Raw genomic sequence first — 26,224 nt, 5'->3', positions numbered from 1 at the left:
GGTCATTCTGACTGGCGTGAGGTGATACCTCATTGTAGTTTTGATTTGCATTTCTCTAATAATAAGTGATGTTGAGCAGCTTTTCATGTGCTTCTTGGCCATCTGTATGTCTTCTTTGGAGAAATGTCTATTGAGGTCTTCTGCCCATTTTTGGATTGGGTTGTTTGTTTTTTTGATATTGAGCTGCATGAGCTACTTCTATATTTTGGAGATTAATCCTTTGTCAGTTGCTTCGTTTACGAATATTTTCTCCCATTCTGAGGGTTGTCTTTTCGTCTTGTTTATGGTTTCCTTTGCTGTGCAAAAGCTTTAAAGTTTCATTAGTTCCCATTTGTTTATTTTTGTTTTTATTTCCATTACTCTAGGAGGTGTATCAAAAAAGATCTTGCTGTGATTTATGTCAAAGAGTGTTCTTCCTATGTTTTCCTCTAAGAGTTTTATAGTGTCTGGACTTACATTTAGGTCTCTAATCCATTTTGAGTTTATTTTTGTGTATGGTGTTAAGGAGTGTTCTAATTTCATTCTTTTACATGTAGCTGTCCAGTTTTCCCAGCACCACTTAATGAAGAGGCTGTCTTTTCTCCATTGTATATGCTTGCCTCCTTTATCAAAAATAAGGCAACCATAGGTGCATGGGTTTATCTCTGGGCTTTCTATCCTCCATTGATCTATATTTCTGTTTCTGTGCCAGTACCATATTGCCTTGATTACTGTACCTTTGTAGTATAGTCTGAAGTCAGGGAGTCTGATTCCTCCAGCTCCGTTTTTTTCCCTCAAGATTGCTTTGGCTATTCGGGGTCTTTTGTGTCTCCATACAAATTTTAAGATTTTTTCTTCTAGTTCTGTGAAAAATGCCATTGGTAATTTGATAAGGATTGCAATGAATCTGTAGATTGCTTTGGGTAGTATAGTCATTTTCAAAATATTGATTCTTCCAATCCAAGAACATGGTATATCTCTCCATCTGTTGGTATCATCTTTAATTTCTTTCATCAGTGTCTTACAGTTTTCTGCATACAGGTCTTTTGTCTCCCTAGGTAGGTTTATTCCTAGGTATTTTATTCGTTGTGTTGCAGTGGTAAATGGGAGTGTTTCCATAATTTCTCTTTCAGATTTTTCATCATCAGTGTATAGGAATGCAAGAGATTTCTGTGCATTAATTTTGTATCTTGCAACTTTACCAAATACATTGATTAGCTCTGGTAGTTTTCTGGTGGCATCTTTAGGATTCTCTATGTATAGTATCATGTCATCTGCAAACAGGGACAGTTTTACTTCTTCTTTTCCAATTTGTATTCCTTTTATTTCTTTTTCTTCTCTGATTGCTGTGGCTGGGACTTCCAAAATTATGTTGAATAATAGTGGTGAGAGTGGGCAACCTTGTCTTGTTCCTGATCTTAGAGGAAATGCTTTCAGTTTTTCACCATTGGGAATGATGTTTGCTGTGGGTTTGTCATTTATGGCCTTTATTATGTTGAGGTAGGTTCCCTCTATGCCCACTTTCTGGAGAGTTTTTATCATAAATAGGTGTTGAATTTTGTCAAAAGCCTTTTCTGCATCTATTGAGATGAACATATGGTTTTTATTCTTCAATTTGTTAATATGGTGTATTGCATTGATTGATTTGCGTATATTGAAGAACCCTTGCATCCCTGGGATAAATCCCACTTGATAATGGCGTATGATCCTTTTAATATGTTGTTGGATTCTGTTTGCTAGTATTTTGTTGAGGATTTTTGCATCTATATTCATCAGTGATATTGGTCTGTAATTTTCTTTTTTTGTACTATCTTTATCTGGTTTTGGTATCAGAGTGATGGTTGCCTCATAGAATGAGTTTTGGAGTGTTCCTTGCTCTGCAGTTTTCTGGAAGAGTTTGAAAAGGATGGGTGTTAGCTCTTCTCTAAATGTTTGATAGACTTCACCTGTGAAGCAATCTGGTCCTGGACTTTTGTCTGTTGGAAGATTTTTTTTTTTTTTTTTTTTTTTTTTTTTTAACATCTTTATTGAAGTATAATTGCCTTACAATGGTGTGTTAGCTTCTGCTTTATAACAAAGTGAATCAGTTATACATATACAATATGTTCCCATTTCTCTTCCCTCTTGCATCTCCCTCCCTCCCACCCTCCCCATCCCATCCCTCTAGATGGTCACAAAGCACCGAGCTGATCTCCCTGTGCTATGCGGCTGCTTCCCACTAGTTATCTATTTTACATTTGGTAGTGTATATATGTCCATGACACTCTCTTACCCTGTCACATCTCACCCCACCCCCTCCCCATATCCTCAAGTCCATTCTCTAGTAGGTCTGTGTCTTTATTCCCGTCATGCCACTAGGTTCTTCATGGCCTTTTTTTTTTTTTTTTTTTTTTCCCCTTAGATTCCGTATATATGTGTTAGCATACTGTATTTGTTTTTCTCTTTCTGGCTTACTTCACTCTGTATGACAGACTCTAACTCCATCCACCTCATTACAAATACCTCCATTTCATTTCTTTTTATGGCTGAGTAATATTCCATTGTATATATGTGCCACATCTTCTTTATCCATTCATCTGTCGATGGACATTTAGATTGCTTCCATGTCCTGGCTATTGTAAATAGAGCTGCAATGAACATTTTGGTACATGACTCTTTTTGACCTATGGTTTTCTCAGGGTATATGCCCAGTAGTGGGATTGCTGGGTCGTATGGTAGTTCTATTTGTAGTTTTTTAAGGAACCTCCATACTGTTCTCCATAGTGGCTGTATCAATTTACATTCCCACCAACAGTGCAAGAGTGTTCCCTTTCCTCCACACCCTCTCCAGCATTTATTGTTTCTAGATTTTTTGATGATGGCCATTCTGACCGGTGTGAGATGATATCTCATTGTAGTTTTGATTTGCATTTCTCTAATGATTAATGATGTTGAGCATTCTTTCATGTGTCTGTAGGCCATCTGTATATCTTCTTTGGAGAAATGTCTATTTAGGTCTTCGGCCCATTTTTGGATTGGGTTGTTCGTTTTTTTGTTATTGAGCTGCATGAGCTGCTTGTAAATCTTGGAGATTAATCCTTTGTCAGTTGCTTCATTTGCAAATATTTTCTCCCATTCTGATGGTTGTCTTTTGGTCTTGTTTATGGTTTCCTTTGCTGTGCAAAAGCTTTTAAGTTTCATTAGGTCCCATTTGTTTATTTGTGTTCTTATTTCCATTTCTCTGGGAGCTGGGTCAAAAAGAATCTTGCTGTGATGTATGTCATAGAGTGTTCTGCCTATGTTTTCCTCTAAGAGTTTGATAGTGTCTGCCCTTACACTTAGGTCTTTAATCCATTTTGAGTTTATTTTTGTGCATGGTGTCAGGGAGTGTTCTATTTTCATACTTTTACATGTACCTGTCCAATTTTCCCAGCACCACTTATTGAAGAGGCTGTCTTTTCTCCACTGTATATGCTTGCCTCCTTTATCAAAAATAAGGTGCCCATATGTGTGTGGGTTTATCTCTGGGCTTTCTATCCTGTTCCATTGATCTATATTTCTGTTTTTGTGCCAGTACCAAACTGTCTTGATTACTGAAGCTTTGTAATATAGTCTGAAGTCAGGGAGCCTGATTCCCCCAGCTCCATTTTTCGTTCTCAAGATTGCTTTGGCTATTCGGGGTCTTTTGTGTTTCCATACAAATTGTGAAATTTTTTGTTCTAGTTCTGTGAAAAATGCCAGTGGTAGTTTGATAGGGATTGCATTGAATCTGTAGATTGCTTTGGGTAGTAGAGTCATTTTCACAATGTTGATTCTTCCAATCCAGGAACATGGTATATCTCTCCATCTATTTGTATCATCTTTAATTTCTTTCATCAGTGTCTTATAATTTTCTGCATACAGGTCTTTTGTCTCCTTAGGTAGGTTTATTCCTAGATATTTTATTCTTTTTGTTGCAATGGTAAATGGGAGTGTTTTCTTAATTTCACTTTCAGATTTTTCGTCATTAGTGTATAGAAATGCAAGAGATTTCTGTGCATTAATTTTGTATCCTGCTACTTTACCAAATTCATTGATTAGCTCTAGGAGTTTTCTGGTAGCATCTTTAGGATTCTCTATGTATAGTATCATGTCATCTGCAAATAGTGACAGCTTTACTTCTTCTTTTCCGATTTGGATTCCTTTTATTTCTTTGTCTTCTCTGATTGCTGTGGCTAACACTTCCAAAACTATGTTGAATAATAGTGGTGAGAGGGGGCAACCTTGTCTTGTTCCTGATCTTAGTGGAAATGGTTTCAGTTTTTCACCATTGAGGACAATGTTGGCTGTGGGTTTGTCATATATGGCCTTTATTATGTTGAGGAAAGTTCCCTCTATGCCTACTTTCTGCAGGGCTTTTATCATAAATGGGTGTTGAATTTTGTCGAAAGCTTTCTCTGCATCTATTGAGATGATCATATGGTTTTTCTCCTTCAGTTTGTTAATATGATGTATCACATTGATTGATTTGCGTATATTGAAGAATCCTTGCATTCCTGGGATAAACCCCACTTGATCATGGTGTATGATCCTTTTAATGTGCTGTTGGATTCTGTTTGCTAGTATTTTGTTGAGGATTTTTGCATCTATGTTCATCAGTGATATTGGCCTGTAGTTTTCTTTCTTTGTGACATCTTTGTCTGGTTTTGGTATCAGGGTGATGGTGGCCTCGTAGAATGAGTTTGGGAGTGTTCCTCCCTCTGCAATATTTTGGAAGAGTTTGAGAAGGATAGGTGTTAGCTCTTCTCTAAATGTTTGATAGAATTCACCTGTGAAGCCATCTGGTCCTGGGCTTTTGTTTGTTGGAAGGTTTTTAATCACAGTTTCAATTTCAGTGCTTGTGATTGGTCTGTTCATATTTTCTATTTCTTCCTGGTTCAGTCTCGGCAGTTTGTGCCTTTCTAAGAATCTGTCCATTTCTTCCAGGTTGTCCATTTTATTGGCATAGAGTTGCTTGTAGTAATCTCTCATGATCTTTTGTATTTCTGCAGTGTCAGTGGTTACTTCTCCTTTTTCATTTCTAATTCTATTGATCTGAGTCTTCTCCCTTTTTCTCTTGATGAGTCTGGCTAATGGTTTATCAATTTTGTTTATCTTCTCAAAGAACCAGCTTTTAGTTTCATTGATTTTTGCTATTGTTTCCTTCATTTCTTTTTCATTTATTTCTGACCTGATCTTTATAATTTCTTTCCTTCTGCTGGCTTTGGGGTTTTTTTGTTCTTCTTTCTCTAATTGCTTTAGGTGCAAGGTTAGGTTGTTTATTCGAGATGTTTCCTGTTTCTTGAGGTAGGCTTGTATTGCTATAAACTTCCCTCTTAGCACTGCTTTTGCTGCGTCCCATAGGTTTTGGGTCGTCGTATCTCCATTGTCATTTGTTTCTAGGTATTTTTTGATTTCCCCTTTGATTTCTTCAGTGATCACTTCGTTATTAAGTAATGTATTGTGTAGCCGCCATGTGTTTGTATTTTTTACAGGTCTTTTCCTGTAATTGATATCTAGTCTCATAGCGTTGTGGTCGGAAAAGATACTTGATACGATTTCAATTTTCTTAAATTTACCAAGGCTTGATTTGTGACCCAAGATATGATCTATCCTGGAGAATGTTCCATGAGCACTTGAGAAAAATGTGTATTCTGTTGTTTTTGGATGGAATGTCCTATAAATATCAATTAAGTCAATCTTGTTTAATGTATCATTTAAAGCTTGTGTTTCCTTATTTATTTTCATTTTGGATGATCTGTCCATTGGTGAGAGTGGGGTGTTAAAGTCCCCTACTATGATTGTGTTGCTGTCGATTTCCCCTTTTATGGCTGTTAGTATTTGCCTTATGTATTGAGGTGCTCCTATGTTGGGTGCATAAATATTTACAATTGTTATACCTTCCTCTTGGATCGATCCCTTGATCATTATATAGTGTCCTTCTTTGTCTCTTGTAATAGTCTTTATTTTAAAGTCTATTTTGTCTGATATGAGAATTGCTACTCCAGCTTTCTTTTGATTTCCATTTGCATGGAATATCTTTTTCCATCCCCTCACTTTCAGTCTATATGTGTCTCTAGGTCTGATGTGGGTCTCTTGTAGACAGCATATATATGGGTCTTGTTTTTGTATCCATTCAGCCAGCCTGTGTCTTTTGGTGGGAGCATTTAATCCATTTACATTCAAGGTAATTATCGATATGTATGTTCCTATTCCCATTTTCTTAAATGTTTTGGGTTTGTTATTGTAGGTGTTTTCCTTCTCTTGTGTTTCTTGCCTAGAGAAGTTCCTTTAGCATTTGTTGTAAAGCTGGTTTGGTGGTGCTGAACTCTCTCAGCTTTTGCTTGTCTGTAAAGGTTTTAATTTCTCCATCGAATCTGAATGAGATCCTTGCTGGGTAGTGTAATCTTGGTTGCAGGTTTTTCTCCTTCATCACTTTAAGTATATCCTGCCACTCCCTTCTGGCTTGCAGAGTTTCTGCTGAAAGATCAGATGTTAACCTTATGGGGATTCCCTTGTGTGTTATTTGTTTTTTTTCCCTTGCTGCCTTTAATATGTTTTCCTTATATTTAATTTTTGACAGTTTGATTAATATGTGTCTTGGTGTGTTTCTCCTTGGGTTTATCCTGTATGGGACTCTCTGTGCTTCCAGGACTTGATTAACTATTTCCTTTCCCATATTAGGGAAGTTTTCAACTATAATCTCTTCAAATATCTTCTCAGTCCCTTTCTTTTTCTCTTCTTCTTCTGGGACCCCTATAATTCGAATGTTGGCACGTTTAATGTTGTCCCAGAGGTCTCTGAGACTGTCCTCAGTTCTTTTCATTCTTTTTTCTTTATCCTGCTCTGCAGTAGTTATTTCCACCATTTTATCTTCCAGGTCACTTATCCTTTCTTCTGCCTCAGTTATTCTGCTATTGATCCCATCTAGAGTATTTTTAATTTCATTTATTGTGGTTTTCATCATTGCTTGGTTCCTCTTTAGTTCTTCTACGTCCTTGTTAAATGTTTCTTGCATTTTGTCTATTCTGTTTCCAAGATTTTGGATCATCCTTACTATCATTATTCTGAATTCTTTTTCAGGTAGACTACCTATTTCCTCTTCATTTGTTAGGTCTGGTGTGTTTTGACCCTGCTCCTTCATCTGCTGTGTGTTTTTCTGTCGTCTCATTTTGCTTATCTTACTGTGTTTGGGGTCTCCTTTTCACAGGCTGCAGGTTCGTAGTTCCTGTTGTTTTTGGTATCTGTCCCCAGTGGCTAAGGTTGGTTCAGTGGGTTGTGTAGGCTTCCTGGTGGAGGGAACTAGTGCCTGAGCTCTGGTGGATGAGGTTGGCTTTTGTCTTTCTGGTGGGCACGTCCACGTCTGGTGGTGTATTTTGGGGTGTCTGTGGCCTTATTATGATTTTAGGCAGCCTCTCTGCTAATGGATGGGGCTGTGTTCCTGTCTTGCTAGTTGTTTGGCATATGGTGTCCAGCACTGTAGCTTGTTGGTCGTTGAGTGAAGCTGGGTCTTGATGTTGAGATAGAGATCTCTGAGAGATTTTTGCCGTTTGGTATTACGTGAAGCTGGGAGGTCTCTTGTGGACCAGTGTCCTGAAGTTGGCTCTCCCACCTCAGAGGCACGGCCCTGATGCCTGGCTGGAGCACCAAGAGCCTTTCGTCCACACGGCTCAGAGTAAAAGGGAGAAAAAATAGAAAGAAAGACAGAAAGAAAGAAAGAGGCTATAATATAGTGAAGTAAAATAAAGCTATTGTAAAGCAAAGCTATACAGACAAAATCGCACCCAGAAGCATATACATATACACTCACAAATAAAGGAAAAGGGGAAAAATTAATATATCCTGCTCCCAAAGTCCACCTCCTGAATTTGGGATGATTCGTTGTCTATTCAGGTATTCACCAGCTGCAGGCCCATCAAGTTGTTTGTGGAGTTTTAATCCGCTGCTTCTAAGGTTGCTGGGAGAGATTTCCCCTTATCTTCCCTGTTCGCACAGTTCCTGGGGTTCAGCTTTGGATTTGGACCCGCCTCTGCGTGTAGGTCGCCTGAGGGCGTCTATTCCCCGCACAGACAGGACGGGGTTAAAGGAGCAGCTGCTTCGGGGGCTCTGGCTCACTCAGGCCGCGGGGAGGGAGGTGTACAGAGGAGGCGGGGTGAGCCTGCGGCGGCCGAGGCCGGCGTGACGTTGCAGCAGCCTGAGGCGGGCAGTGCGTTCTCCCGGGGAACTTGTCCCCGGATCACGGGACCCTGGCAGTGGCGGGCTGCACAGGCTCCCGGGAGGGGCGATGTGGCGAGTGACTTGTGCTCACACACAGGCTTTTTGGAGGCGGCAGCAGCAGCCCCAGCGTCTCACGCCCGTCTCTGGGGTCCGTGCTGATCGCCGCGGCTCACGCCTTTCTCTGGAGTTCGTTTAGGCGGCACTCTGAATCCCCTCTCCTTGCGCGCCGCGAAACAAAGAGGCAAGAAAAAGTCTCTTGCCTCTTCGGCAGCTGCAGACTTTTTCCCGGACTCCCTACCAGCCAGCTGTGGTGCGCTAACCCCTTCAGGCTGTGTTCACGCCGCCAGCCCCAGTCCTCTCCCTGCGATCCAACCGAAACCGAAACCCGAGCCTCAGCTCCCAGCCGCGCCCGCCCCGGCGGGGGAGCAGACAAGCCTCTCGGGCTGGTGAGTGCTGCTCCGCGCCGAGCCTCTGTGCGGGAGTCTCTCCGTTTTTTTCCTCTGTGCCCCTGTTGCTGTGGGGTCTGCGGTGATCGCCGCGGCTCGCGCCCTTCTCTGGAGTTCGTTTAGGCGGCGCTCTGAATCCCCTCTCCTTGCGCGCCGCGAAACAAAGAGGCAAGAAAAAGTCTCTTGCCTCTTCGGCAGCTGCAGACTTTTTCCCGGTCTCCCTCCCAGCCCGCTGTTGTGCGCTAATCCCTTCAGGCTGTGTTCACGCTGCCAGCCTCAGTCCTCTCCCTGCGATCCGACCGAAGCCGAGCCTCAGCTCCCAGCCCCGCCCGCCCCGGCGGGGGAGCAGACAAGCCTCTCGGGCTGGAGAGTGCTGCTCGGCGCCGAGCCTCTGTGCGGGAATCTCTCCGTTTTTCCCTCTGCGCCCCTGTTGCTGTGGGATCCGCGCTGGTAGCTGCGGCTCGCGCCCGTCTCTGAAGTTCGTTTAGGCAGCGCTCTGAATCCCCTCTCCTCGCGCACCAGGAAACAAAGGGGGAAGAAAAAGTCTCTTGCCTCTTCGGCAGCTGCAGACTTTTTCCCGGACTCCCTCTTGGCTAGCTGTGGTGCACTAACGCCTTCAGGCTGTGTTCACGCCGCCAACCCCAGTCCTCTCCCTGCGATCCGACCGAAGCCCGAGCCTCAGCTCCCAGCCCCGCCCGCCCCGGCGGGTGAGCAGACAAGCCTCTCGGGCTGGAGAGTGCTGCTCGGCGCCGAGCCTCCGTGCGGGAACCTCTCTGCTTTGCCCTCCGCACCCCTGTGGCTGCGCTCTCCTCCGTGGCTCCGAAGCTTCCCCCCTCTGCCACCCGCAGTCTCCGCCCGCGAAGGGGCTTCCTAGTGCGTGGAAATCTTTCCTCCTTCACGGCTCCCTCCCACTAGTGCAGGTGCCGTCCCTATTCTTTTGTCTCTGTTATTTCTTTTTTCTTTTGCCCTACCCAAGTACGGGGGGAGTTTCTTGCCTTTTTGGAGGTCGGACGTTTTCTGCCAGCGTTCAGTGGGTGTTCTGTAGGAGCAGTTCCACGTGTAGATGTATTTCTACTGTATCTGTGGGAAGGAAGGTGATCTCCGCGTCTTACTCTTCCGCCATCTTCCCGAGCTTATTCTGTTGGAAGATTTTTAATCACAGTTTCAATTTCATTATTGTAATTGGTCTGTTCATATTTTCTGTTTCTTCCTGGTTCAGTCTTGGAGGATTATACCTTTCTAAGAATTTGTCCATTTCTTCCAGGTTGTTCATTTTATTGTCATAGAGTTGCTTGCAGTAGTCTCTTAGGATGCTTTGTATTTCTGCAGTGTCTGTTGTAACTTCTCCTTTTTCATTTCTAATTTTATTGATTTGAGTTCTCACCCTCTTTTTCTTGATGAGTTTGGCTAATGGTTTATCATTTTTGTTTATCTTCTCAAAGAGCCAGCTTTTAGTTTTATTGACCTTTGCTGTTGTTTTCTTTGTTTCTATTTCATTTATTTCTGCTCTGATCTTTATGATTTCTTTCCTTCTGCTAACTTTGGGTTTTGTTTGTTCTTCTTTCTCTAGTTCCTTTAGGTGTAAGGTTAGATTGTTTGAGATTTTTCTTGTTTCTTGATGTAGGCTTATATAGCTATAAACTTCCCTCTTAGAACTGCTTTTGCTGCATCCCACAGGTTTTGGATCGTCGTGTTTTCATTGTCATTTGTCTCTAGGTATTTTTTGATTTCCTCTTTGATTTCTTCAGTGATTTCTTGGTTATTTAGCAACGTATTGTTTAGCCTCCATGTATTTGTGTTTTTTACATTTTTTTCCCTGTAATTGATTTCTCATCTCATAGCACTGTGGTCAGAAAAGTTGCTTGATATGATGTTAATTTTCTTAAATTTACTGAGGCTTGATTTGTGACCCAAGATGTGATCTATCCTGAGAATATTCTGTGCACACTTGAGAAAAAAGTGTAATCTGCTGTTTTTGGATGGAATGTCCTATAAATATCAATTAAATCTATCTGGTCTGTTGTGTCATTTAAAGCTTCTGTTTCCTTATTTATTTTCATTTTGGATGATCTGTCCATTGGTGTAAGTGAGGTGTTAAAGTCCCCCACTATTATTGTGTTACTGTCGATTTCCTCTTTTATAGCTGTTAGCAGTTGCTTTAGGTATTGAGGTGCTCCTATGTTGGGTGCATATATATTTATAATTGTTATATCTTCTTGGATTGATCCCTTGATCATCATGTAGTGTCCTTCCTTGTCTCTTGTAACATTCTTTATTTTAAAGTCTATTTTATCTGATATGAGTATTGCTACTCCAACTTTCTTTTGATTTCCACTTGCATGGAATATCTTTTTCCATTCCCTCACTTTCAGTCTCTATGTGTCCCTAGCTCTGATGTGGGTCTCTTGTAGACAGCATATAGATGGGTCTTGTTTTTGTATCCATTCAGCCAGTCTATGTGTTTTGGTTGGAGCATTTAATCCATTCATGTTTAAGGTAATTATTGATATGTATGTTTCTATGACCATTTCTTAATTGTTTTGGGTTTGTTTTTGTAGGTCCTTTTCTTCTCTTTTGTTTTCCACTTAGAGAAGTTCCTTTAGCATTTGTTGTAGAGCTGGTTTTGTGGTGCTGAATTCTCTTAGCTTTTGCTTGTCTGTAAAGCTTTTGATTTCTCCATCAAATCTGAATGAGATCCTTGCCAGGTAGAGTAATCTTGGTTGTAGGTTCTTCCCTTTCATCACTTTAAGTATATCATGCCACACCATTTTGGCTTGTAGAGTTTCTGCTGAGAAATCAGCTGTTAACCTTATGAGAGTTCCCTTGTATGTTATTTGTCATTTTCTCCTTGCTGCTTTCAATAATTTTTCTTTGTCTTTAATTTTTACCAGTTTGATTACTATGTGTCTCGGCGTGTTTCTCCTTGGGTTTATCCTGTATGGGACTCTCTGCGCTTCCTGGACTTGGGTGACTATTTCCTTTCCCGTGTTAGGGAAGTTTTCGACTATAATCTCTTCAAGTATTTTCTCAGGTCCTTTCTCTCTCTCTTCTCCTTCTGGGACCCCTATAATGCAAATGTTGTTGTGTTTAATGTTGTCCCAGAGGTCTCTTAGGCTGTCTTCATTTCTTTTCATTCTTTTTTCTTTATTCTGTTCCACAGCAGTGAATTCCACCATTCTGTCTTCCAGGTCACTTATCCGTTCTTCTGCCTCAGTTATTCTGCTATTGATTCTTTCTAGTGTAGTTTTCACTTCAGTTATTGTATTGTTCATCTCTGTTTGTTTGTTCTTTAATTCTTCTAGCTCTTTGTTAAACATTTCTTGCATCTTCTCAATCTTTACCTCCATTCTTATTCTGAGGTCCTGGATCATCTTCACTATCATTATTCTGAATTCTTTTTCTGGAAGGTTGCCTATCTCCACTTCATTTAGTTGTTTTTATGGGGTTTTTTCTTGTTCCTTCATCTGGTATATAGCCCTCTGCCTTTTCATCTTGTCTATCTTTCTGTGAATGTTGTTTTTGTTCCACAGGCTGCAGGATTGTAGTTCTTCTTGCTTCTGCTGTCTGCCCTCTGGTGGCTGAGGCTATCTAAGAGGCTTGTGCAAGTTTCCTGATGGGAGGGACTGGTGGTGGGTAGAGCTGGGTGTTGCTCTGGTGGGCAGAGCTCAGTAATACTTTAATCCACTTGTCTGCTGATGGGTGGGGCTGGGTTCCCTCCCTGTTGGTTGTTTAGCCTGAGGCGACCCAACCCTGGAGCCTATGCGAGCTCTTTGGTGGGGCTAATGGCAGACTCTGGGAGGGCTCATGCCAAGGAATACTTACCAGAACTTCTGCTGCCAGTGTCCTTGTCCTCATGGTGAGACACAGCCACCCCCCACCTCTGCAGGAGACCCTCTAACACTAGCAGGTAGGTCTGGCTCAGTCTTCTATGGAGTCACTGCTCCTTCCCCCTGGGTCCTGGTGCGCACACTACTTTGTGTGTGCCCTCCAAGAGTGGAGTCTCTGTTTCCCCCAGTCCTATGGAAGTCCTGTAATCAAATCCCACTAGCCTTCAAAGTCTGATTCTTTAGGAGTTCCTCCTCCCGTTGCCAGACCCCCAGGTTGGGAAGCCTGACGTGGGGCTCAGAACCTTCACTGCCGTGGGTGGACTTCTGTGGTATAAGTGTTCTCCAGTCTGTGAGTCACCCACCCAGCAGTTATGGGATTTGATTTTATTGTGATTGCGCCCCTCCTACCGTCTCACTGTGGCTTCTTCTTTGTCTTTGGATGTGGGGTATCTTTTTTGCTGAGTTCCGGTGTCTTCCTGTTGATGATTGTTCAGCAGTTAGTTGCTAGAAAGATTTTTAAGTAACTGTTTGCAGTGGTTTAAATCTGAATAGCCATCTTTGGACCTCCTAGTAATAGAAAAGCTCAACCTGATCTTATAAAAGTACAAATAAATAAATAAATCACACTCACGCACACACACACACACACACAGTTCTAAGCTTTACACTAGGGTACTAGCATGGTCACCCATGGGAAGGAAGTTTCTGGGGATCTCTTAGAACAAACCTGCAAGATTATTACAGTTTGAAGCAGCAGTTGCTGGTGACAGTTTTTTCCCCTACAAGGAGATGAAATGATGCAGACCAATGGTCTGACATTTCCCAAAGCACTATAAAAGAATAAATAAGAATCAGTGAAATGGCATATTGCTTTATGCTTTATTTTGGAAATTTTAGAATTTCTTTGGCAAACTACTTTTTTTCCCCCCAAGAGAACCCCTTGACCTAATTTTAGTAAGTTCTAACTGAAAGGTCTTGCTCACAGCACAGAGTGTGGTTCAGAAGTGGCGTGTTGTTTTGTTTGGGATTTTTCCTTTTAAGTCTCTGGAAAAATTCAGGTCAGTCTGATATGTTTGCATTGAAGTAAAGTGACATCTGGATTTCAGTACTAATGGAGTGAAGAGTCAATATAAATGTAACTGCACAAACTCCATCATGTGTACAATAATCATAAACTAAGCTCTTCTGAATGAAATTGCTGTCAGAAAATGTGTCAGCTTACCAACACTAAGAACATTCCTAAAGCAAATCTCAATAAAAATTAAAATAGTTTTATGTATAAAGAAGCTTGTCTTGTCCACATCATTTTAAAAGGCCTTCATGAAGGAGAAAACACATTCAGCCATGTGCTTTGAAAAACATGTACAGGGTGAACAGAGACCCTGAAGCTGCCTCCATGATTAAATGCCTCAGCTAATATCCATGTTTTATCCAAAACATATACTTTACTAAGCTGTAGTTCCACTGGGCTCTTTAAGGAGCCTAAGTATCTGGAATAGGGCATCAAGTTGAATATTCAGAGGAATTCAGGAATATAAACTCTATCCTTGTATGGCACTGGTAAAAATTTTTTTAAAAATCACAGTATGGACATGACCTAATTTCCTCATATTTTTTCCGCTTCCCTGTAGTATTGGGTTGGCCAAAAAGTTCGTTCGGGTTTTTCATGTTATGGAAAAACCCAAACAAACTTTTGAGCCAACCCAATAATAGGAATAGTAGCATTCAGCACCAGCAACACTACTTAATGCTTTCTGTGTGCCAGGCCCTTTTTCAATGAGTTATGTAAAGTAACCCATTTAATTCTCACAACAGCCATCCATGTAAGTTAGGTACTATCATCTCCCAACTGACAGATGAGCCAACAAAGTATAAAGAGGTGAAATAACTCACTCAAGGTCATACAGCCAGTAAGTCAGTTGCAGAGGTGGAATTTGAACCCAGGCAGCCTGATTCCAGAGTTTATACTCCAAACAACTGCATGATTCTGTCTCTCACCTCTGTAGGTGCATATATTTTTATAGCCCAGTATTAGAATTCAAAGTGCAGGGAATGGCTTTGTCAGAGCCCTTAGGAGCTGTCCCCAACAGGGGATTGGATTATGCAGAATAGCACCAGCCATCACTGGCATCTTAGAGTGTTTGAGAATTTGCAAAGCACTTTCACCTCGACTTGCTCCTTTGCTCTGTAAATACAATAAAATTCGAAGGTTGTTATTAATGCACAGAATTTACAAAATACCTGTTATATGTCAGATTCTCTTCCAGAAGATGGGATACCGTAGTAAATGAGACATGGAACTCACTCTCCTGGAACTTATCTACTTAAAAGGACTGCATAGTAATTATAATGTTAGTAACAACCATTGCTACATGTGAATGCTTCAGAAAGGCAGTGCAGGCAGGCAGGGCGGCAACATCTTGTTCTTTCCTGATTCTACAAGGCTTGTGAAAATTCACATGCCATGATCTCAAGGCTCTTTAAGCTCTGATTTCATTCATAGGAAGGGGATCTTATAACATTTATATATTATTTACTTTTTTGGTTGTTATTCCATTGCAAAAACATTTTGGTGACTTCCCTCTTGTCTAGATGTATATGTATATGTGTACACAGACACACACGCGCACACACACACGCACACACACACAGATAAACTCTTCCCATAAAGACTTCCAATGGATATCTGAAGTCCATTACTACTTGTCAACCTTTCCGAGCCCTAATTTTTGCTAAAAAAGAATATACATGTAGTAGGACTCTCCAACCCTGAGAACATATGTCTGGAAACTTAGCAGCAGCTGGAAAATTCTCATTCAGGAAGGGGGAAAAAAAGCGCCTGCATATTTTTTTTCTTTAGGAAAAGCAAGCCAGCATTCATTTTTAAAGCTCCTACAAGATGGGAATTATTTAAAGTCTGCTGTTGAATTTCAGATGTTTGCCTGTATCAAATGATATTGGAAAAATTCTTTATTTGAAATGTTTGGACATGGAGGAAGGAATAGTAGGAAATTTGAAGATGAATGAGAATACCATCCACAGACTCTACAGTCTTTCATATTTTGACATTTGTCTCCTTTTAAAGTTTTTCACTTCATTTTTACTTTTTCCAAATCTATATCACAGAGTAGTTTATTATATCCAGAAAATTCAAATTCATGCCACATCAGGTACATCCCAAATTTCAAGTGGCATAAATTCTGTGGTGTTCTACTATGCCTAAAGTCTTTTGAGCTTTATCATGTTTGATAGTGGAGGTATTGTCACCTAGAAATGAAAGTCAGGGATGTAGTTCACAAACCCTAATTCTGATGGACACTGTCATTTCATATATTGGCAATCACAGAGGGAATAAATGACAGACTCAGGGTATTTCAGGATGGCTCCAGTTTAAGGAGTTTTTCATTGTTGTGTTAGTGAGTGAGAGACCAAGGTGCCCCTTTTTCTCTGATATGTGTCAGATGCCATCATGAAGAGTCACGAAGGACAGGCATTTACCCACCTCATATATTTTTCATAAATATTTTAACCACAGTTTTTTAATTTCATCAACACCTAATGTCCCTAAAATAGGCTATTTTGTCATGTATTCTGAAATATTTCTGTGATATGGCCTGCCATAAGATAGGATTTATAGAAGACATTTCTATTTGAGACTTTAAAATGTACTATTTTAATTTCTAAAATACCGTTATTTAAATGCTAAGGGCTACACTATGAAGCATAGTCTAATGGGATGATTTCCAGATAGATTTTTTTAAATGTTAATAAATATTTCACATTCAAAATGTTTAATATTTCAAAAATATTTATTTTTATCAATAAAATGCATATACATATATATATACTTTTAAAAATTGAAAGATACAGTAGGCCTATAATGAAATGGACCTCACCCCCAACACAGAGAAAAGCTTATAATTCTTTTGTATGTTTCTCTGTTTATACTTTTGCTGCTGTAGCTCTAAATATATTTGTGATATTGGCTGTATCATGTGTGTGTTTGTATACGTGTATAATCACCATTTGTTGATTTGTCAAATTTAGATATTAATATATTGACTTACTATTGTGATAAATAAGGATCTAGATTATTTGTACTACTACTGTCCCACTCTCAATATACTACCATTTTTAGTTCTTCTTTTGTTACCTACATATTTTTAAATAATATATTTATTCCTATATTTCTATCTTATTAACCACAGGCAGTATCTAATGATTTCTTACCTTATGAGATGAGATTATTACCCTTTCCGTAACTTCTCCCTTTAATATTTTCTAGTTTTGCTCACTTGTGCTTTTAATTTTACACTACTAAGGTTGATATCATTTATATTCTCTTTTTAATCATATTAAGACTTTAGCTTTTTGTCAGTAGATTGACTCTAAAGGTTAAAAACCTCAACAAAAAATTATTATGAGTATGTAAGCATTATTATTCACTGCTGACTGAAGTAGTATACTGTGATTACATTGCCTTATTTTTTGTAGCTATTTGTTTTTCCTAGAGTTTCTCATTGTTTTTATTTTTCTTTCCATAATCTGTCTTTATGGCATCCTTAAGTACTTTCAGCTTCTTTGCAATACTCCCTTTTCCTAGATACTTCCTGCTGTCCCAAACTGGAGCAACTGTTGTCTAGGCATCTTGTCTTGCATTAATGTTCCTGGGATCCATGTCTTCGTCTTTCTCACTTTAATCCCATGTACTGCTGAAGCGTACATACCCTCTACATTTTCTACTTAGTCTGTAAGGAAGACTAGTCTCTTCTCTCCCATTTATTTATTTATTTATTCAATCATTTATTTATAGGATTCTGAACTCATACTATTCTTTTTTTCTTTGGGTTATATGGTCTGGTACTATAATTATTTGTTTTGTTTCTCAAATTTTTCCAGTTTTGGCCATTGGAAGTTCTTTCAGGTTGGCTTCTATGCCTTTTGACATGCCCAATATTAGTTTCTTGTTACTATCATTATTTTTTAACACTCCATGCTTCCTGGCACTATGTAAGGTGCTCCAAACTCATCCACAGTAGATGTTTAAACTAACCCACAGAGTGGAAAAATCAGTAATCTCATAAATATTTATTTAATGTTAAATGAGTGTGCTAGTTGCTATGGGGAACAATGAAGTTTAAGGTATAATTTCTGCCTTCAAGAATTCTATAATCTATTTTCAGAGGTATAATGGAAAATACAAGGCAGTACAAGATTAAATTAGTAAGGACTGGAGAAGCTCACAGAATAGGAAAAAAATAACATTAATCTGAATATATCAAGAAAGGAAACCTAGAGAGATGGATCTAGTTTAGTCAAGTGAAGTGGAAAGGAAAAAAATAAGTGCAGGAACTGTTATTTTAGGGTGTGAGAAGTAGTAACAGACAAAATCATCTTAGATGAAGTTGACAAAATTTCTTGTTTAGTAAGACAAAGATCAACTAAAACTGTTACAAGAAGAAGTAGAAAATAGGACTAGCTCTGTATTTGTTGAATTAATTGATTGACTTGAACATTCCCACAGCAACAATCAAAAAAAAAGAAAAAACCCTCCAGATCCAGATGGTATTACTAGTGAATTCCTTCAAATATTTGAGGAAGAAATAATATTAATCTTAGGTAAATACAGAAAATAGAGTAGTACACTTCCTAAGTCATTTTCTGAGATCTGTACTACTTTAATACCAAGTTCTGATAAGGACACTATTAAAAAAATACACACTGATATCTGTCATGACCATGGACACAAAAATATTTAACCCACAAATTAAGAGTAGAATGCAGTGATATATAAAAAGAATGATAGTTGCAGGATACAGAATTAATATTACATAATCACTGTGTTGTGCAAAGGAAGCCAGACAAAAAATAACTTAGAATGTATGATTCTATATATATGAAGTTCAAGTATAGGCAAAGACATCAATTGTGATAGAAACCAGAACTCCCCTTTTGGAAGGGCTTGACTGGAAAGGAACTTTCTGGAGTGATGAAAGTGCTCTTTATCTTAACTATTGTGTTGGTTACATTTGACAGAGCTCACTGAAATGTACACTTAAAAATCTGTGTATTTTACTGTATGTAAATTACATCCCATTTGAAAAAAATTGAGGACATAGTCTTTGATATTCCGTACTGATCTTTGGGGATTTATCAGACCTTGAGTTTTCAATATTTATAATCATAGGAAGGAATGTGACTTTTCTAAATCTTAAAGCAGCTTTGATTATTGCTTTCTACTCTCCTGGGCATGGAGACACACAGCAGTTTTCCCCCTTGAATTTCCACATTCTGTCAGTGTTCTTACAATTTTCACCAAACCCAGGCTTAAAATATTCTTATAATCTTTGACTGTTTCTTCTCTTTTATCATGAATTCCATCTAATTCACGGAATTTCCTCTATTCTCTGCTTTTTCTTCCATCTGGGCCTTCCTTTATATTTTCACGCCTATCTCTCTAATTCACTCTGTTAGCAATAGTCCTCTCCTTTTTTTTCTTATTCTGAACACTGATGCCACATTTATTTTCAAAAGCACACTCCTAGTCAAAATCCACCTGAAACAAAAACACTTCCAATAGCTCTAAGCCAGTCAACAAAATTTCAAATGTGTTATTCTGGAATTCACACTCTAGTCTTATTCTCCAGCTCCATAAAATCTCCACTCCAGTCTCCAAATGTGTCTCAGTTCTCCTCATCTCTACTTTTTTGCTCACTAGTAAAGGGATATATGTGTCACCTTAAAAATTTCACACTGATTTGTACCTCTTGTGAAGGTACCTATGCCTGTAGACAGTAAGAATCTTAGTTGGGGAATTGTTCCATTGTTTTCTGTTTTGTTTAGTATTTGTTTTTTTGTTTTTATTTATTTTTTGGTTATAGGAAGACACTGCTGCTAAAGCTTTATCACTGACTAGTTTATTTAACAAATATGTTTTGGGCACCTGCCATATACCAGGCACAATACTGGGAGCTGTAGGTTTGGTTGCAAGCATGGTGAACATGGTGCCTACCTTGACAGAGCTTGAAGGCCCTAATTAGAGAGGAATTTAAAAAGTAATAGTGCTTTGGAGGGGGAGGAGTCTCATAGTAGCTAGGTATTGCTGCTTAACAAATTACCCTGAAACTTAGCAGATTCCCCAGAGAAACAGAATAGGGTGTTTGGGTGTCTGTGTGTGTGTGTGTGTGTGTGTGTGTGTGTGTAGTGTATATATCTATACACGCAAATATATATATATACACAAATATAGAGAGATACACAGGTATATATCTTTACCCATCTATTTTATACAGAACTTTATTTCAAAGAATTAGCTCATGTGATTATGGAGGCTGGCAAGTCCAAAATCTGCAGGGCAGGCTGGAGAGCCAAGAAAGAGTTATGTTTCAGCTCAAGTCCAAAGGCAGTGTGCAGGCATAATACCTCTTTCTTGGGAGATCTCAGCTTGTTTTCTTTTAAGGCCCTCATCTGACTGGATGAGACCCACCAGTATTACACAGGATAATGTGCTTTACTCAGTGTCTACTGATTTAAATCTGAATTTCATCTAAAAAGTCCTTTCACAGCAACATCTGACTGGTGTCTGACCAAATATCTGGGTACCGTGGCCTAGCCAAATTGACACGTAATATTAACCATCACAGTCAGGAATCTGGCCATGGCTTAGAGGGGTCCTTCCAGCTCATGGTCTCTCACAAGGCTTCAATCAAGGTGTTGGCCAGACTCACAGTTATTACACCTGGGGCTGGATCTGCAGTTCACCCTGCTCAACTGGAGCAGGGTCCATTTCCAAGTTCCCTCAGTGACTGTTGGCAGGGTTCAGTTCCCGACAGGTGGGTGGACTGAGGGCCTCAGTCCCTTGCCAAATGGCCCTCTCCATAGAGCACTTCACAACATGGCAGCTGGCATCATTAGAGTCAGGGCAAGAGAGAGGTCACTTCCCATCCCTTCTGCCATACTCTGTTCATCAGAAGACACTAGGTCTAGCCCACGCTCAAGGTGGGGAAGGAGAGGGGATTACACAAGGGTGTGAATACTAGTACAGAGTCAATCAAGAGAATCAATGGAAGATCCTTTCTAGTTTGAAATGTTTTAACTCTATGATGAGAAACTAGAGAAGGGATGGAATATTGTCATGGCCTAGGAAGATTCACTGAAAAGGTGAGGCTTCCCCCACATGCCCCAGAGCAACTAAGCCCACGCGCCACAACTGCTGAGCCTGCGCTCTAGAGCCCGTGAGCCACAACTACTGAAGCCCGTGTGCCTAGAGCCGGTGCTCCGCAACAAGAGAAGCCACCGCAGTGAGAAGCCCATGCGCGACAACAAAGACCCAATGCAGCCAAAAATAAATAAATAAATAAATTTATTTTAAAAAAAGGTGAGGCTTCCATGTGCTGTGCTAGGTGGGTTCATACACCTAGAGGAGGAGGAGACACAGCAGCAGTTCCTAACAAGTGATGTACATCTGAATCACCTGTGGAGCATTTTTAAAATGCATATAGTGAGGATTTTCCTCTGGTGATTCCAATTTAGTTGACCTGGGTAATTACGATGTATCCCTAGTTGAGATTCACTATAATATAATGAGCAAACTATTTCTAATTGACCCAAGGGTTTGGGTCATAAATAGTCTGTTTTAAGGTTAGAGAGGATGGTGGGAACAGGTATTCCTAATGAGGATGTAGAGCTGATCCTTAAGAAAGTAGGGAGCCGTGGTAAGTTCTTGAGTAGTGGATGAGTATAATTTGAGTTACATTTTAAAAAATATTTCATTTATGCATTCATTCTTTCATGTTTTTTATTCTGATATTTACTTCTCACCACCATAGACCAGTCAAAGAAGATGCCAGATCTTTTGACTGTTTGTAGGATGAGCTACAAGAAGGAACACCAGCAAAAAGCATATGGTAGTGCATGAAATGTGATGTCATGAGATGGATGAATGGGAATAGGAGTTGATAGGATTTCCTAATTCAGTGGAAGGGATAAAGAAGGGTGAGAAAGGAATGATGACACCATGTCTTTTGCAAGGTCCTTCTCTTTAAGCAGAACTCCCAGGGCTGGGAAGCAGAGAAGGGGTTAGAGAATTCAAGTCACTGTGTGCTTTTAGCTCTACTGTTCAGTACAATATCCTATGGGTCTGACAAAGACAAGTAGCGTGGCTCAGTAAGCCCTTGAAAAAGGGATTTAGTCAGAGGCATTATATTTTAAATCCATAAATGATGAGATTCCTGCCAAGCTTCTTTTGAATTAAATAAAGTCCAGAATATGGGGGAAATAGGAATGCTCATTAATGCGATAAGACAGCATTTCTACATGAATGATACAAAATCAAATAGAGTCTTTGTTTTCATTGCTTCTAGAGAATCAAAGCCAGAATCCTTTTGTGGCTCTGTGCTTATAACAATATAGTGCATCTTTTCATCATATTTTCCGGGATAAAACGGCATATAGTTTCTCTGCGCAGTGACAGGCATGTTTCCTTGAACAATACCCTGTAAAGGTCACATTGGAGATTTGAGTCACAAGCCCTGTGACTTAAATTTGAGGCTAAGTGTAAAAATGGTGTGCCCAGAGCTTGCCAATTCCATTAAAAAGCCCTGGTGTCATTTTGGATTACAGTTGAATAGAACAGGACCCAGTGGGATATTGTATCTTTCTTGATAGCAATACATAGATTTTCTTCTTTGTATCGTTCCCTGGCTATGTCGTTATGGTAGATATCTACTTTCACACCAAATCCTGGAAAATAATGTCTAATTTCATGGACCTATTTTTTTTCTAATGTAGCTCATTTTCTAGCTTTTCAATTATCATTAGAGGATTTCTGTGAAAGCATAATTATTTGTGTGTGTTTAGTTATGGTTGATCTTGAATGCTACCTTCCTTACTGAAGAATTCTTGATTCCCCTCATCCCTGAGAAAGAGGATCACCAGCCCTTTCAAAGTTTCAGAGCACGTTTTCCCTCACTGACATCATCATGCTCTGTTATATAACAGCACTGCTCCTCCTTCCTAACAATTGATGAGTTCTTACCATGCACCCCTTATTGTGCCAAGCAGTGTGTATAGGTTATCTTAATGCTCACAGCAGCCTACGTGGGAAGTATATCATTTCTGCATTTTGCAGATGAGGAAGCCAAGGTTAAAGAGTTTAAATACCTTGCCCAAGATCATACAGCTTGTAAGTGATGAAGCAAGAACAACCCCACGCAGTCTGGTCCAGACCCCATTCTTTCAAACACATATTAGTACCACCTTCTCATAATTTTTGATGTCCAAGTTGCATCCGCTTCCAAAGCAGTAACATGCTTGAGGGAAAGGCTATCTTGCTTTTTTCAGTATTCCTGGAATTTTCTGACATATTGACTGACTCAGAAGTATGCACTATGATATTTGTCTTTCTCTGTCTGGCTTAGAGAAAGACAAATATCATATGATATCACCTATATGTGGAATCTACAAAAAGGATACAAATGAACTTATTTTTAAAACAGAAATAGACTCACAGACATAGAAAACAAATTTATGGTTACCAGAGAGGAAAGGGGGAGAGGGATAAATTAGGAGCTTAGGATTAAAATACATACACTACTATATATAAAATAGATAACTAACAAGGACCCACTGTATAGCACAGGGAACTATGCTCAATATCTTGTAATAACCTATAATGGAAGAGAATGTAAAAAAGAATATTATATTTATATACATATATGTATAATTGAATCATGTTGCTATACATCTGAAACTAATACAACATTGTAAATCAACTATATTTCAATAAAAATTTAACAAATAAAAGAAGTATGCATAAAAGAAGTGTGCAGTAAATAGTGGTTGAGTGAATGTTTGGAAATTGCCGTCGAGGTTTTATGGGAAACAGGGTCTACACATTTAGGCATACCACCTGAAACTTTGTTTTTAAGGGATGTGAGGAGATCAGAAAGCTAGTATGTGGGATTTTAAGAAGAGTTTCTATTCATTTTATATTCCCGTCATTTAGGTTAGATTCCATGGTCCAGATATTTTCATTCCCTGTTCTTTGTCAAGCTCTTCTTCCTTCTTTTATGTAAAGATAAACTGGCTCTGTTTGGCTCTGTTCTCTTTTTTTTTTTCCCCCCATGTAATAATCCTAGGCTCCAGTTCTGCAGAGCTCTGAAAACTCTATCAATTGTTCTTCCTTGTTTCTTTATTCATGCCTTAAGCTTTAGTTGCCTAAATTAAAATAAAAATTTTAAAAAGTTACATGTGACCTTCCTGCTTTATCCTTCTCTAGCCTTTCCGAGGAGCTTCCCAAGTACAGTGTGGTTATGACCTAGAAGTTCCAAGGCTCATACAGAAGGCTATGGCATTAAAAGCTGGCACTTTGAGGGGAAGTTTGAAGTGATTGATTGGTGGGCAGTGACCCTGAAACATACTGTAAGAGTGGGTACTGGGACAGCTGGTGGAGAGTAAACTGTTGGCAATGGAACAACCCAAAACATGTAGATTTTTGACTAAAAATAAGAACGGAAATCTAGATGGAGCCCTGCCGAGACTTGTCAGCCATCCCTTAGCTGTTAAGATGGATATAGCTGCGAAGAGATGCAGTCCTATCCCTCAGAGACATCCACAGAAGATGCAGGCTCTATCCCTGGTTGCATCAGGGATGCAATTCCCCTTAGGGAAAGGTGATGTGCTCTTTCACTGGGACGATGAAGGCACTGTGGGTCACATGGAGGCATCAGAGGAAGATGGGCCGTTTGCATTGCTATCTCCTTGATGTCACACAGCACACAAACCTGCCCCGCAACCCATGGGCACCACTGGGTTTCCAAAGAGCTCTCTTTGCATAAGGAGGAAGGTGGGAGAGGAAGTGCACTGCTTAAAGTTGGCTGTCTGTATTTCTGTGGGGCCTGACTCAATAAGACAATGTCTGATATAAAACTAAAGCAAATGAGGAGAGGAATTTTCTTGATCAATTTAGTAGTATGTGACTTACTTTAGTATATTGCAACATTACCTGTTCTCTTGTCAATAATATTTCTGTTTATGAAATATTTTTCTTTTTTTATTGAAGTGTAGTTGATTTACAATGATGTGTTAGTTTCTGGTGTTGAGCAAAGTGATTCAGTTGTATATATACTTCTTCAGATTCTTTTCCATTATAGGTTATTACAAGATATTGAATATAGTTCCCTGTGCTATAGCGTAGGTCCTTGTTGTTTATCTTTTTTTTTTTTATATAAAGTCCTTCAATCAGTTCTTTGTTTATTTATTTATTTATGGCTGTGTTGGGTCTTCGTTTCTGTGCGAGGGCTTTCTCTAGCTGCGGCAAGCGGGGGCCACTCTTCATCGCGGTGCGCGGGCCTCTCACTGTCGCGGCCTCTCTTGTTGTGGAGCACAGGCTCCAGACGCGCAGGCTCAGTAGTTGTGGCTCACGGGCTTAGTTGCTCCGCGGCATGTGGGATCCTCCCAGACCAGGGCTGGAACCCGCGTCCCCTGCATTAGCAGGCAGATTCTCAACCACTGCGCCACCAGGGGAGCCCTGTTTATCTATTTTATGTATAGTAGTGTGTATCTGTTGATCCCATACTCCTAATTTATCCCTCCCCCCTTCCCCCTTTGGTAACCATAGGTTTGTTTCCTATGTCTGTGAGTCTATTTCTGTTTTGTAAATAAGTTCTTTTGTATCATTTTTTTTAGATTCCACATATAAGTGATATCATATGATAGTTGTCTTTCTCTGTCTGACTGACTTCACTTTGTATGATACTTTCTAGGTCCATCCATGTTGCTGCAAATGGCATTATTTCATTCTTTTTTATGGCTGAGTAATATTACATAGTATATATGTGCCACATCTTTTTATCCATTTATCTGTCTAGGGACACTTATGTTGCTTCCATATCCTGGCAATTGTAAATAGTGCTGCTATGAACATAGGGGGTGCATGTATCTTTTTGAATTCGAGTTTTCTTATTTTCTGGATACATGCCCAGGAGTGGGATTGCTGGATCATATGGTAACTCTATTTGTAGTTTTTGAAGGAAGCTCCTTACTGTTCTCCATAGTGGCTGCACCAAGTGAAATATTTTTCTAAATCACACAGGCCACAGAGTGAAATGAGGGGAAGAGTCAGCCCTGAGGCCTTTTAGGCTTTGATGCCTGGGTTGTAAACCTGACTTCAGGAATCTGTGCCTTAGCTTTCTTATCTGGAAAATGGGGCCAGTGCCCTCTAATTGCAGGGACATCGTTCAGATTAAAGAGCCTGTGCCCAGTGCCTCGCAGCTGGTGGGTTCTCAGTGAGAAGTAGTGTTCCCGCCTTCATGCTTATACCTGAGCACCGTCCTGCAACCCTTGTCTGGTTAAATAAGGGGAAAAGCAGAGTTCGCTTAGTTATAAAATACTGCTGGCCTTTAGAAGTTTCTAAACACAATGCTGAAAGGTTACCATCCACCCTGTCATTTATGAGTAAGAAGATCTGGGTGTACAAAAGTAATAGCAGTTAATACGGTTACCATAATAGTAGCGGTAGGTGCTACTATAGCACTTTCTGACCACAGTGGCTGGTACTGGCAGTCACGGTACTTTGGACACATCCTAATGGTGTGCTTTTTTTCTCCTTCCAGAAGCATCTGGCATGTCAGAGCTACAGTGTCTTCCATGGGACTTCCTTTGTGAACAGCTTCCATTTAAAAGAGTTGTGTGAATACCTTGTTTCAGTCAAGTTCCCAGAGAACACATTTGTCTTCTGATCTGCTGGAGGTCTTAAGG

The 26,224-nt window shown here is 39.8% G+C and overlaps 1 protein-coding gene across 2 annotated transcripts in view; it reads left to right on the top strand.

Annotated features, from left to right (window-relative positions):
* Positions 1-26,224, top strand: part of ENOX1 (ecto-NOX disulfide-thiol exchanger 1) — a 625,875-nt gene that overhangs the window by 289,732 nt on the left and 309,919 nt on the right. For both annotated transcript variants that reach the window (XM_082435381.1, XM_082435376.1), the window contains exon 4: positions 26,080-26,223. The gene's annotated coding sequence lies outside the window, so the exon portion shown is untranslated. The remainder of the gene's footprint in view (positions 1-26,079; position 26,224) is intronic.

Source organism: Balaenoptera physalus, assembly GCF_965194825.1.
Source record: "Balaenoptera physalus genome assembly, chromosome: 18".
In the NCBI taxonomy this organism is placed as follows: domain Eukaryota; kingdom Metazoa; phylum Chordata; class Mammalia; order Artiodactyla; family Balaenopteridae; genus Balaenoptera; species Balaenoptera physalus.
The sequence above is the reverse complement of the archived record's forward strand: the minus strand, read 5'-3'. Positions and strand labels throughout refer to the sequence as shown.